Genomic DNA, 13,992 nt, shown 5'->3' with positions numbered 1-13,992 from the left:
TGTCAGAGAGGAGGCGAGGTTGCATGGTGCCATATGACATCACTAACCACTAATAACTCTCCTTCTCCTTCTCCTGATCCCAGAGGGAGACAGAGGAAATGCACGAGTGGACACATTTACCACCAGTCAATCACACGCAGAGGTAAAGTGGAGGTGGAGTGTTAAGGACAGAGTGGCTGTAGTGGGTGGATGATGGGAGAGAATGAGGGACAAAAGAGGAGGAGGAGGAGGAAGAAAGGATAACTCGGCAGATATTGAACCTGTCAGTCAGACAAAGAGGAAGACGAGTGGGAGGATTTTGTATTATTCTACTGGGAAATAAATTGGGAAGAAACAGTAAACCTGCTTCTTTTCAAACATTGAGATGATTATCCAGGTTATTAAAGAGATGAGATTGATGTTAAAGCTCCGGCTCAAAGAAAGAAGAACAAGAGGCGTTAGAAAGTAAAGGGTCATTGAGTGGGCCATTAAATTACTGGAACACCACTGAGAGGAACAGAGTCCCATAATCAGCATGCTCTTCAAACCTACGGTCCACTCAGAGCCGATCCGACCCACACGAGAGCTCGATCGCACCCTCAGGGGACAACTGACAGACGGAGGAGTCGAGTGTGGGAGGGAAGAGTTTTTGAGGGGAGAGACGATGAAATGACGGGAAAGAAAGAAATTAGCAGTTAGAGAAACGAGAGACGAAGGAAGGAAGGAAGGAAGGAAAGTGAGCAACTGGAGAGCAGAAAAGGAGGGCTAAAAATGCAGGTGGTAGCAGAATTAGAGTAAGGAGGGCATGCAGAGGATGAGAGGAGAGGGATTAGTAAGAGAAACATGCAAATAGAAGGTAAGAAGAAGAAAGGGAGGAGATTTGAAGAAAGAAAATAACATAAGAAAATGAAATGTAGCTTAGGACGTCTAAGAAAAAGGAAATTAAATTATGAGGATGGGAGGAGAAGAGGGGAGTGGATGAATGAAACTGGAAAACAGATGGAGGATAAGCATGACAGCACTGACAATGATTGGAGGAGGAGAAAAAAAGAGAGGTGGAAGAGAAGGATGGAAGGAACGAAAATTATATGAGGGTGTAAGAGCTTGGAGGAAAGAGTGGAGTACAGAGGGGAGGAAAGTGAAGAAGCACTGGAGGATGGATCAAAGTAAGAAGAAGACAAACGAGTTGTTAAAAGAGAAGGGAGAGGACAAAGCCGTGAGGGTGACGGAGGAGGGAGTAAAGATCAGATGACGGATGAAGAGGGCATCGTCTTCCAAGTGGATGAGAGATGAAAGACGGACAAAAACAGGCGAGGCGGTAGATGGGAGGTTGAGAGAGCCAAGGGGTAGAGGAGTAAAACACACTGCCAGTACGAGGATGGAGGGATGATGGAGGAGAGGAGATGGAAGGAGCGGTCATGAGACGCCCGGCAGCTGATTCTGGTGTAAACCCTCCTCCAGCAGTCCCACTCCCTCTGGAGACCTGGAGCTTTTAATAGGCGAGGAACTAACACACACACACACACACACACGCACACACAACACGCAATCACCCAAGCGTACAGAAAAACAGGCAGACAAACACGAGAGCAGAGGAAGCATGAGGAAAGAGTCAAGGATGATAAAATCAGCTCTTTGAATTGAATTGATTAGTTGCAAGTTTTTTTGTTGGTTTTTTTAACACGTTTTCTTGTTTGGAATCTGTGAATGTTTGAAAAGAAACTTTTAAAATCATGAATGGACAAACAGTGTGAATCTGGAGGCCGTAGCCATGAATTATGTCACTCTGATCCTCATTGATATTCACAGGCTGTGGAGACAGATGAGTGAGAGGCAGAGAGGGCGAGGTTACACATAGAAGTGGTAGAGTGGAGGAAAGGGTGAGCGGGAGGAGAACAAATTAATTCACAAACACACACACACACTAACACTGCCTGCAGTTAGTTTATCAATCAAACACCGATGCAGCATTCAGCCCGTCTGTCTGTCTGTCTGAAGAATCTGACTCACTCTGTACTGTCCGTTTGTCCAATCAATGTTGAACCGGTTGTGGCTCGGTGATTTCATTTGTCTCTTTTAGGTCAAAACTGCCAAATTTCAAGTGAATGAGCTTGAAAACAAAAGTCACAGCCGTCTAATGCTTGATGCGATGTCCTAATACAGCTCAGCCTTCCTCTATGAATCAGTCGGAACGCAGTACTTCGCAGAACTAGAGACCATCTTGCAATCACACCAGCTGCAATGCTAAATCAGACATAAATAAGACACCTGGCACGTAGTAAAACAACTCCTATGTGGTGCGTTCCTGCTACAGTAGGTGTCTCCAGGACCCGGTTTGCGATGATGACTCACACACAGTCCCACCAGGTGGAAACAATACCAGTGTCACAGCTGGTAACAATCCCATCGTGACCTTTCCACGGCTCTGTGAAGAACAGCTGCAGGTTCAGGCTCATCGAGGTAAACAACTTCTTCTTCTTCTGCAAATGGAACTCTGACGCTCTAGATACCCTCTAGCGTCAGTTTGGGGCTCGGGGACAGCGTGTGAATTTCCACAATGTTACATGCGTACACTGTCTTTTCAAAATAAACTTCTGTGTTCACAGGGAACACACAGTTCGTGCTAGTTACATGCACACAGTACACACTGTCTTTTCAAAATAAACTTCTGTGTTCACAGGAAACGTAGAGTTTCCGCTCCTTACACGCATACAGTTTTTTTTTAAGGTTTACTCACGCAACAAAACTACGTTTCGTTAAGTTAGTTTCGTTAAGTAAGGTACGTAACTGGTATCTGTAAAGTCTGGAAGTTATGTAACAGAACAACGGTAAAAAAAAACTCCATGTAAAAACAATCAAGTTTTGACTCCATAAAGTCCCAGAACACAGAAAAGAGGGATAATACATTGACGAAAAAGTCTGAATAATTAGGCACCTGCACTGAAAAAAAAGTTCTGCAACTTAATTTCAGTGCATATAAAGACTTGTGAATTGACGTGAACTAGTTCTTGAAGGCTTGTGACGGACTTGAAACCAGGCGCCTTGTTTGACATGTCTTTGCCGTCTTTTCGTTTCTTGTGCTCCTTCATATATCTGCTCTCTCTAAGCCTTTATTTTCTGAATCCGTCTTCCTGTCTAAATCCATGTCCTGGATCTTATTGGACACATGCTCTCCAGAGTCTTTGTCTGTCTGTTTGCATGTCTGCCTACGCTTAATCTCTCTCTGTTTTTTTATCCTCCAAAATGAAATTGGAGGTGTAGGGATTAGGAAAACATCAGTCTGTTTGCTCTTTTATTTGTTTTCTTGCTTGCTCGCTCATACAGCACTGATCCAATATCAGCCACAGAGCGATGCTTCTCACTACAGCACTCTCACATTTTCAGATTTACGGTTTAATCTCTAAAGTGACAGAGCTCCAGACTGTCCGCCTGTCCGTCCGTCTGTCTGTCTGTCCTGACAAAAAAATAAAAATAAAATCCCCCTGTCTCCGTTTATTCGAGCCTGGCGCGTACCACCTGACCCACTCAGACACACGCCGCTTTACCCTGCACCAATCAGTCGGATCATTTGTGTAATTAAAAAGTGTGAAGAGGCCGGAGGTACGGAAACAGCCCTGAATGTATCCCAAGAGAGCAATCGGGTGGAGAGGAGATGGCAGAGGACGTAGGATAATGGAGGAAGATGGATAATGAGGCGCTGAGACGAAGGAATACAGAGCGGGACGCTTACTTTGATTAAGGAGATTAATGGCTTTGTTGCTTCTGGTTTGCTGCTCTTTGTGTGTTCTTTGTGTTGTCTGATGTGTTGTACTATCATAAATCCTTCTAAAAGGTTCTGCTTGAAGTAATCTGCAGATTCTTTATACCTCTGCCAAGGAGGCTGTGCATTTAATCTTGCATGCTCGTTAGTTACCAGAATATTTCAAAAAACAATCTAAGTTAAGTTAAAGCTAAAGACGAAAAAAAGTTATTTTTCAGTGCCTTCCAATGCATAGAAGCATTATAAATACTTGGTTAAGGTTACGAAACAAGTGTAGCTAATGGGCTGGGTATTGTTAAAATATTACAATACCAGTACCAATACCCTTAAAGTAATACCAATAGAGTACTTCATTCGATACCCATCATGTGAATGGAAGCATTCGCTGCCTTTACTTTATCAGACGCCACAGCCGCGAAGTATCACCACTCTGGAACATTTTGGTGGCATCTCAGCAAACTGAACGAGGACCAACAGACAGTGACCATTACCAATCCAAACATTTTGCTGCAACATAACAATAACATGATGATTTTTTTTCTCAATGAGTTGACTCATCTTTTTGTCAATAAAACATTAGAAAACAGTGAAAATGAGATAATTTCCTAGATCATAAGGTGACTTTCTCATAGCTCTTGATGTGTACCAGCAACAGTCCAAAACAAAATAGTGTTCAGTTTCCTATAATCTCAGAACAATAAACAAATGCAGCAAATTCAAGAGATGTGATAACATGGAGAAGGTACTTAAATGATGATTAAAAAACAAACAAAGATTATCAAAAAAGTTGCCTGATGGCTGATCGACCAATTGATACATTGTTGCAGCTATAAAACATTGGTGGTTCAAAGAGCCACTTTCCATTGATGTCTTTTGAGTTCCTAAGCATCACTTTTTCATGCTAACTTTACATTTACTTTGTCTGCTTATTACAAAGACACTGAATGCATCACTTCCAGGCAGCAACCTCTAGTACTGAAGAGTGAAGCCAATGCGGAAATGCGACTCCTCCGATTGTATAGAAGTCTTTGAGGAAATGACTCTACTTCTCTCTTGATTTATCACCTCAGTAAACATTGTAAACATGAGTTTATGGTCTCAATCTCTAGTTTCAAGTCTTCTTCAATACAGCATGATGTTCATTTAGTAAATGATGGTCCATTTAGAGTCAAATAGACCATAAAGCAGAGTATGCTTTAGGGCGGGGCTACCTCGTGATTAACAGGTCGTAACCATAAGAAGATGGAGACGGCCAAAGTGCCGAACTCATACAGTCTATGCTCACTTCATCACATCAGCTCACGGATGGGAAAGCTTTCATGAAGTGGCTTTCTGCTAAATCATAAGCTTGGTAATATTGTATTCTATCAAGATGTTGCAGATCATCACTTTAACAGCCGAGCTGAGGAACATAACATTATGTAACAGCCCGACACAGCAGCCAGCAATGCAGGAGCTGTGGTTGTGCCTGAGCTTTTCCCAAGTGTGATTTGTTAATGTACGCATGTGAAGTGTGGCGGTGATGAAAGAGCGGCACAACACCTGCTGGGTAAATAGAGGTTAGAGGATGCAGCGAAAAGGGGACATATGTCTCTCTGTGTGAGAATCTGCTAAACGCCTTACAGTGAAATCTACACGACAGAGAGGGAAACCATGTGGAGGACGGGGGGAGAGGAAAGAGACAGGGAGCGTTATGGAGGAGAGGAAGGAGGAGTGCTAATGAATAATCCATCAGCCAATAGGAAAGGTAAAGCAGCACTAGTGCTCGGAAGATGTTGCTGGAGTTCTAAAAATGGCCGTACAAGCTAATGCCAGACACCAGAGGACGGAAAGGCAAAAGTGTCCTAATCGAACCACAGAAGAACACACTGTGCAATGAGTTTGATTTAACATGACTCTGAGTCCTAAAACATTCCCCGAGGGACAAACGGCTGCTGCAGTAGCTGTGTAGTGCACCGCAGGATGACGTGTTTATGTAGGACAACCGAAGAAGTTAGCTTCACACTGGTTCCCTCAACAACGGGCCAATGCAGAAAATAACACGGTTAGCTCAACAAGATAATCTTTACAAATGAACACCACTTTTTTGATTTTTGAAGCGCCGATGAAATCACCAGAAGTAAAATAAAACGAAGAGGCGGCAAAGGTTAGGCTGAAAAGTGAAGCCGATGCCAAAGTGCCTTAAACTTGCATTATTTGTATTGGCCAGCAGGGGGCGACTCCTCTGGTTGCAAAAAAGAAGTTTGATTGTATGGACAGCCTGTATTTCCAACCATGTCAACAATAACATTACGTTCCATCCAACTTAACTGCACTTGTAGTTACGTTTCTCATAGGTCACGGTCGCATTTTGAAACAGTTTGAAACACGAGGTTAACGTTGTAAATTGAAACAAAAAACAACAACAACAAAAACTGCTTGATTGGATAGGAAACTCAGTTCTTAGGTTTAGGAATAGATCGTCGTTTGGGTTCAAATAACTACGGATGTGCCGTTACTGAAATAGGCAAGTTACAAAAACATCAACAATAATTTCTCGTTTCACACTCTCTTGGCTGAAAGATCGCCGTTTGTTGGACCCATCCACCTCCCGTCCCGCTCGCCTGCACGGGGTGTGATTCAACAGTCTTTATATGTCTTTGTTCAAGATTACGTGGATAACGTACGACAAAAAAAAATCATGGGATATCAACGACTGTTTGGTTACATCACGGTTTAGCTTAAAATGACTACAAATGAAATCAAAACTAAAGTACTTGGTTAGGTTTAGGCAACAAAAGTCCTTAGTTTTCATGGAACTCAAACAGCATTCTCCTGTGTTTCTCCTGTGTTCTTTTTCCAAACATTCAACATCTCGTTCTGCTGCTGCATCTGTATCCTACAGCATTTTCTCCCTTCATAGATGGATGGAGGGATGGAGGGAGGGGAGTAGCCCGGCCCCATCGACAGAGAGGGGCTGGGCGGAAGGCTGGTGCAGGAAAAACAAGGGAAGCCCCGGGAAAAAACTGCAGGGACAGAGAGAGGGAGATAGAGAGAGAGAGGAAAAGCCCTGGGAAGTCCCACTGCAGCTTCTGTGCACAGGAGGAGGATCCCACTTCTCTACTTTCTCTGCAGCCCGCACGCTGCAGCCCGGCCCTTATATATATTATTATTCTACATTAAGAATCAAGAGCTGGGCATCCTTCACTGTATCCAGTAGACCTGCCTTTAAGCCGGGGCTAAATGATAACAAAAAAATGTATATTAAAAAAAAAAAATAAAAAAATGGCCATAATGAACACATGTTCACTTCATAATCTGATGTCAATTAAAAACACATTAAGGTGCAATATTTGCATGTAAATGCATGAAGATTCTGTGTTTTATATCTATTTAATATTTCCTCCATATATTGTGCTCAACTACAACATTAATAAAGTCGTTGGAAACCTGCAGTGACTCGGTCAAGTTAAAACGGTGAAAAATGACATGGAGTCTGGTGAGATGATGGTGGATGGAGGAGGGGTGGAGGTGATCCCGTAGTCGGGTTATGGAACATCATACAGCCAACCCAACCTGCTGAGCAGAAAGCCCTGCCCGGACAAAACACTGCTGCGTCAAGGTGGACAGAAAGAGACAACGGGAAACCGGAAGATGAGCAAAGTAGCTTTCAAGATAAAAGCTTTTCATTCTGTAACACAGAGGCATAATCCGAATGCAGCCTCCATATTATATGCATCCACACCAGGGGCGTCGTTAGGCCTATTTTCGTTAGGCTGAAGCCCCCCTAAAAATAATCTTTTTTTATTTTTTTATTTATTAAATTAAACCATTGTTACTCACATGGACAAGTTATTTATAACTCTAACATGCTACATATGTGTGTGCGTTCTGGTTTGTATGTTTTCTCCCCCTTCAAATTACAATCCAACAGCCTACCATCATACTTAACGATATAAAGTTCACACTGTCAGGTCCACTCTCCATCCATTGTGTGCGGTCCCTTTAAGAATTAGGATTTGGGAGCTAGTTTATCCGTCTTTCCTTTACAAGCAGGAAAATTATTTCTCTCTCTTTATTTGAGAAAAGTTCATATTTGTGTTGTCAAATTTCACTATGACCCTGAAATTCTGTCTCTTGTGTTATCATATACTGAATGCAAGCAAAACTACATAGCAAAATCACACTCTTTCTGATTGAACCAATCTATGAACTGTCTGAAACAATGGATATCCACGGCCCCAAATGGGCCCCAAAACAAATTGCCTATCCACAAACATGCCACTCCCCTTGGGGCTAAGCCCCCCCTGTCTTTCAATCCTAGAAACGCCCCTGATCCACACAGTGTGTTTCCGGACTGCTACATTTCGTTGGTTACAGAAATGTATTTTGGTTATTGACAGAGACGATGTGCAACAAGGAAATACAATCATTATGCAAAACATTTGACCAAAGTCAGTCTTAAAAAAAACAACACGTGCGTTTCCGTTCAACTCCCATAAACTGTTTATCTGCACGGTTTTTATTTTTGAAAGTTCAACCGGAAGTTGCGTGTTTATTCCTGTTGACTTGACGCATGGCAAGAGGCGCATTGTGATCATCTTTGATTTACTACAACCTCATATAGTTGTTTCACCACCAACGAAGCGGCGGCTTCAAAATATTTTAATTTAGGAGACGTTTGATATCCTCACCGGTTTACTTCATATTTTTATGTTTCATTTGTTTCATTAAATTATAAGCAGAATCAGAAAAATCCCCCGCTATCTGTGGTGAACTGTCTCTCCGCGATAAATGAAGGCAGCTCCAGCGCAAACGCCAAGAGTTGGTTGGTGTTGTTGATCTCCGGCGCAGGAACAACACCACCCGCGGCGCGCGGTCCCAGCGGTCCCAGGGCTGCACGGACTCCCTCTGGGGCCACGCGGGGCTGTGGCGCTCATTAAAGCCGGGGAGGCACTTCGGAAGAAAGCGGCCCGTGTGCATCGCTCGCAAAAAAAAAATCCCCGCAACATCCTTAGCATTTCACTCACGCTCCCTACAAAACAACTTCAGGGGGAATGTAGGACACAGAGACGCCTCGCAAACGCGGATACATTATGATTATGTCGAGCGTGTTTAAATATATTTTAATCTTTCCACAGATTATGACAACTGGCTGTCAACGCGGATATTCTCATGTACATCTTTATAGATAGCCATCTATTTACAGCCTTTAAAGCAACTGCAACACTTCTAGGGAGACGCGCTCTGTCAGTGGTCTTGTTTTTTTTGGCACCACAAAGCAGCTCCACATGGTCGGACGCGGCCACGGTCAGCAAGCAGCCCGGTGATGATCGCATGGGGCTGTGCAAGCGCACATGAGCAAAGGCGCACAGCAAAGGCGCACCAAACGCAGAATAACTGCGCAGAAGTGTTAGGGAGAATGTCTCTTACCTCGTGTTCTCGTGCCGGCCACGCGAGGAGGTGAGCATCTGATGTTAGAATGAGAGAGTGGGAGAGAAAACTGATCTCGGTGCTGCCGCTCCGTCCCCGCTGCTCGACTCTCACTCTCTCGCTCGCTCTCCCTCTCTCTCTCTGACACACTCAACTAACTGCACACAATAACTCGCGCTCCCCCTCACAGCGGTCCCTTCATCACACAAAGCGCGCAGCCGGGCGGGGACCGCGGTTTGTCATCGGGGGCGCGGATGGATGGGGAGAGGGGATGTGCGCCCAGAAGAGGAGACGAGAGAGGAGAGGAGAGGAGAGGATTCAAGAAGAGATGAAGGACAGAAATCAAGGGCAAACAAAACGGAAAGGAAAAGGGAGAGGGAGAGGAGAGGAGACAATGAGAGAGGAGAAGAGAGGAGCAGACACAAGAAGAGAGGAGAGGAAGGAAAGATGAGTTAAGAAGTCAAGAGGAGGATTAAATGAGAGATAAAGGAAACAAATCAAGGGCAGACAAAACAGAAATGGAAGGGGAAATGGAAAAGAGAGGAGAGTGGACAGGAAATGTGGGGAGACAAGGAGAGGACACAAGGGGAGGGGAGGAGTGGAGAGGAGATGGGTGGTGAGGGGAGGAGACAAGGAGAGAGGAGAGGAGACAAGGAGAGAGGAGAGGAGACAAGGAGAGAGGAGAGTAGACAAGGACAGCGGAGAGAAAAGCAGTGGAGAGGGGAGGAAGCCAGGAGAGAGCAAAGGAGGATTAAAGAAGGGATGAAGGACATACATCAAGGAATGGAAGGAAAAGGGAGAGGAGACAAAGAGAGAGGAGAAGAGTCAAGGAGATGAGTGGAAAGGGGAGTTGAGGAGACAAGAGGAGGATTAAAGGAGGGATAAAGGACATAAGTCAATTGCAGACAAAACATAGAAATTTAAAGAAAAATGAAATAAAGAGGAGAGGAAGGAACGAAAAGAAAGAGATGAGGGAGAGTAGGAGGGATGGAGGAGAGGAGAGTAAATTCTAGGAGAGAGGACGGGAGAAAATGAAGGTAAGAGTGGAGAGTAGAGGAGATGAGAGAGGACGGGGAGAGGTGACATGAAAGGATAAATAAACACACGAGATGAAACAAAAGGAGGGATATGGAAAGAAAGGAGGGGAGAGAGAAGAAGGACATGGGGGACGACATTAAAGAAATGGAGGTGGAGTGGCCTCAAAAAAAAGGAAGAGAAACTGAAGTGGAAGAAGAAGAATACAAAGCGAATAAAACAACACAGTCTCGAGGCAGTTTACAAAATAGTCACAAAGTTGTAATCTAGTTATTTTTGTACATGCACACAGGGAACAAAACCAGTTAGGTTTAGGAAAACCGCCCTGAACACGTCACTTCACAACAACACTCTCAAACAGCGGTCTCGTCTTCCTCACTATTTAAAACTACGTCACCAGCTCTGACCGTTGCACAGTCACATGGATGGGTTTAATTTGTGTCCACCAGGTGACAGCCTCGGGTTCTAAAGAGTGAAACCAATGCAAAAGTGTCTTAACACTTGCATTCTCTCTAATGTCCACCAGGGGGCGACTCCTCTCGTTGTATAGAAGTCTATGAGAAAATGACTCTACTTCTCTCTTGATTTATTACCTCAGTAAACATTGTAAACATGAGTTTATGGTCTCAATCTCTAGTTTCAAGTCTTCTTCAATACAGCATGATGTTCATTTAGTACATTATGGTCCATTTAGAGTCAAACAGACCATAAAGCAGAGTATGCTTTAGGGCGGGGCTACTGTGATTGACAGTTCGCTACAGCTACCAGATCCGTTATACAGCGTCTCTACGTCTCTCCTCCGTAGTCCAAATATGGTAACTACCGTGTCCACAAACCAACGGGTGACGTCACGATGACAATGTCCACTTCTAGTCTTTGCTACACCACGGGAAAAGAATCCTAATTAACATTCCCGCTGAGTCACACAAGAACAAATTGGTGTCCTTGTACACGAATCAATGGTCTTAAAATTTTGTGAATTTTTTACAAACAGACATGAGACATCTTCGTCTCCTCCTTGTTTTTATTAGTCATATCACATTAACCATTATCATACCTGACACTCTTAATATCTGGATATTAGCAGGTTCCATATTTGTGCATTTCCTGAGTTAACCCAATAACTGAAGTCAGTGGTGCAGTGGAGCGTTTGCAGAGGGAGAGAGAGGGGGAGGGGGCATTCATCTGAATATCGAGCAGGGGCCAATTACTTAGCCGGCGTGCCACGCTTTAGACTGCAGAGAACTGCTGACCAAGCAGGCAGGAAATACAGTCCGTCAATCAGTCTCTGCATAGACTCGCTGTGCTGAATCGACCTCGCAGAGCTGGGACGCCAGCGTAGCGTACACCACCTCCTTCAGACACCACACACGTTTACAGAGAGCCCACTTCTGCTTCTCGTTCAGTGGTCTAGCAGTGCATAAAATCCTGATATAATCTGAGACAACTTCTGTTTCTGCTGAAATATGCATTCAATACGCTGAATAATGCTGTATTGAGAGGGCCAATATAATAAAACAAAAAACATTCAAACAAAAACACTTTCAGTTAATTTCACCTGAATTTTACACTTGGAGGTGTTTGCTTAGCCTACAATACTTTCTACTTTTGTATTTTCAATATATATTTTTTTAAATTTTGAACAGTAATAAAATGATACAAAACAGAGACAGAGAATAAACACAAGTCATATCGAAAACCACAAAATAAGAACAAACACAGACGCATGAGCAAAAACAAGAACCTGGTGAGTTTACAGTGTTACCTTGTACGTAACAGAACCAGAACCAGGACTGTAAGACTCTGCCGCAGTAAGGTGAGAGCTTTTCCAAAGAGGCTCTGGTGCTCGGAAACCCTACCGCTTCCCACCACAGGCACTTGGGCTTTAATCTACTCAAACGGTACATTTATTGATGTATGACATATACAGTATATATGGTATGTTAATATACTTGAAATAATTCCTGGGTGCAAGTAAAGACACCTCTGTTTCTCTTCATCGCCTCATTAAATATCAGAGCGTAGAGAAAAGTCTGGCAGTAAGTCTCTGCTAGTAAATAAAATACCAGAGGACAGAGAAGAGATTGGCTGAAATGACCCCACAATGACCTCAGTGCTGCACTATACATCTCAACGCCAAAGTGCTTGTACACACTCACAAACACACACACACACACACACACACACACACACTACATCTCGGTGAATTAAATGTTACTTAAAGAACAGGGTATTGCCTGCAGCAGCAGTGACTCCCCCTCGCTCTCATGCAGATAAATGATGCGATGCATCCCACGAGTCCCGGACACGTGAGCGCTGGACAATTATGTAAATGAGAGCGGGCGGCGGTGAGAGATTCCTCGATGACAAACAAACATGGTTGTCATTAAATCGTATCAAGGCGGAGGAGGAGAGAGGCACCGAGAGACATCACATAAAAGACGATGTTCAGTTATTCCAGCATCAGACGGAATGCGAGCACAGGCGACGCTGTTGTTTCTGGGGGTTTATTTTCATATTGAATGTTGGTGGTGGAAGCTTCCTTTAAGCCTAATTTGACATTTTTTTCACAGACATGAAAGGTCAGGGGGCGTGGCACAGAGGTCACGAGACAGATTCAAACCATGTTTAAATATGTCGGGCTGAAATGTACATTTCTCAAGCAGGGCCCTTCTGGTGGCCCCGCATTCGAGTACAAGCATTAACGAGCACGTTTTGGCTCACCTTACCTTGGATATCTTGCACTCCGTCCCATTTCCAGATGCAAACCATGCACACGTCTCCCATCGACATCCCCTGACTGTAGTAAAAACACAGATGTTACGAATAACATTTAGTCCTGATTGTGCGACAGCCGGAGCACTGAAGCAGCTACCTGGCATTCAGCCGTCTTAAATGTCATTATTCACACCTGTGGCTTTTCCTCTGGGGCATGACAAAGTGTCTGACACGTCTGTGGGAAAAGGCCTTTTGGACGCACCATATTGTTTGCTGCTTATGTGTAAATCGGTCATATCAGACCATGGTCACCTGACCCGAACGCCCGCACAGGTGTTTGCGCTCCTTGGTGTATCAACGGCGGGCTGGTTGCTGCTGGAGGCCCCCGCTGGAGGCCCCCTGCTGGAGGCCCCCGCTGGAGTCTGAGCTGTAAGAGTTTCAGATGAAACTGCTTTCTGTAAATCGTTTCGTCGAAATTTTACGTGGACATAATGTTTTAGAAATAGAGAATCTTTGAGCTGATGGTCTTCTTTACTTATGTAGGTCATATAGAGGCATCAGTATTACATTGAGACTGTTTCACAAACAGTTAAAGGTTCTTCTCAGTGACTTTGATGGCCGTTTATGTTGAAGAAGTTCTGTATAGGAAAAGAGAACTACCAGTTTAGAAGCTATATAAAACAGAGTGGCACCAAGGTCAATAAACTGCCTCATAAAGCATACGGGGTGAGACTACTGTACCTGGGGAGGAGGAGCGGGCCAGCAAATCAACTTCTTGACTTCTTTCGTCCCTGGTGGTCCACTGCATCCACTCAGCTGGTAAAGACAATACAAAAGACAATAGCAGAAAAGAAAGTGACCAGAGAGAAACAACGATACAAAGTCCAATTCATCACTTGCTTGCTTCACAGTGAGCTTGTGTCAGTTCATCTGGAGCATGAAAGCTTTAAGTACTCACCCTCTTAATTCCATTGTATTAAAAAAGAAATGTCTCCTCTACACTCTTCCTTCCATATTTAATGAGGGATGAAGTGAAGGGGGAGACAGCAGCAGAGACAGCAGAGACAAACAACTGCTTCTTTTATCTG

At 44.0% G+C, this 13,992-nt stretch overlaps 1 protein-coding gene across 2 annotated transcripts in view; it reads right to left on the bottom strand.

Annotated features, from left to right (window-relative positions):
- Positions 1-9,702, bottom strand: part of slc8a2b (solute carrier family 8 member 2b) — a 148,283-nt gene extending 138,581 nt beyond the window's left edge. For both annotated transcript variants that reach the window (XM_031863541.1, XM_031863540.1), the window contains exon 1: positions 9,152-9,702. The gene's annotated coding sequence lies outside the window, so the exon portion shown is untranslated. The remainder of the gene's footprint in view (positions 1-9,151) is intronic.
- Between the last annotated feature and the right edge of the window lie 4,290 nt (positions 9,703-13,992).

Source organism: Anarrhichthys ocellatus, unplaced genomic scaffold (assembly GCF_004355925.1).
Source record: "Anarrhichthys ocellatus isolate YVR2014 unplaced genomic scaffold, GSC_Weel_1.0 scaffold29, whole genome shotgun sequence".
NCBI classification, from domain to species: domain Eukaryota; kingdom Metazoa; phylum Chordata; class Actinopteri; order Perciformes; family Anarhichadidae; genus Anarrhichthys; species Anarrhichthys ocellatus.
The sequence above is the reverse complement of the archived record's forward strand: the minus strand, read 5'-3'. Positions and strand labels throughout refer to the sequence as shown.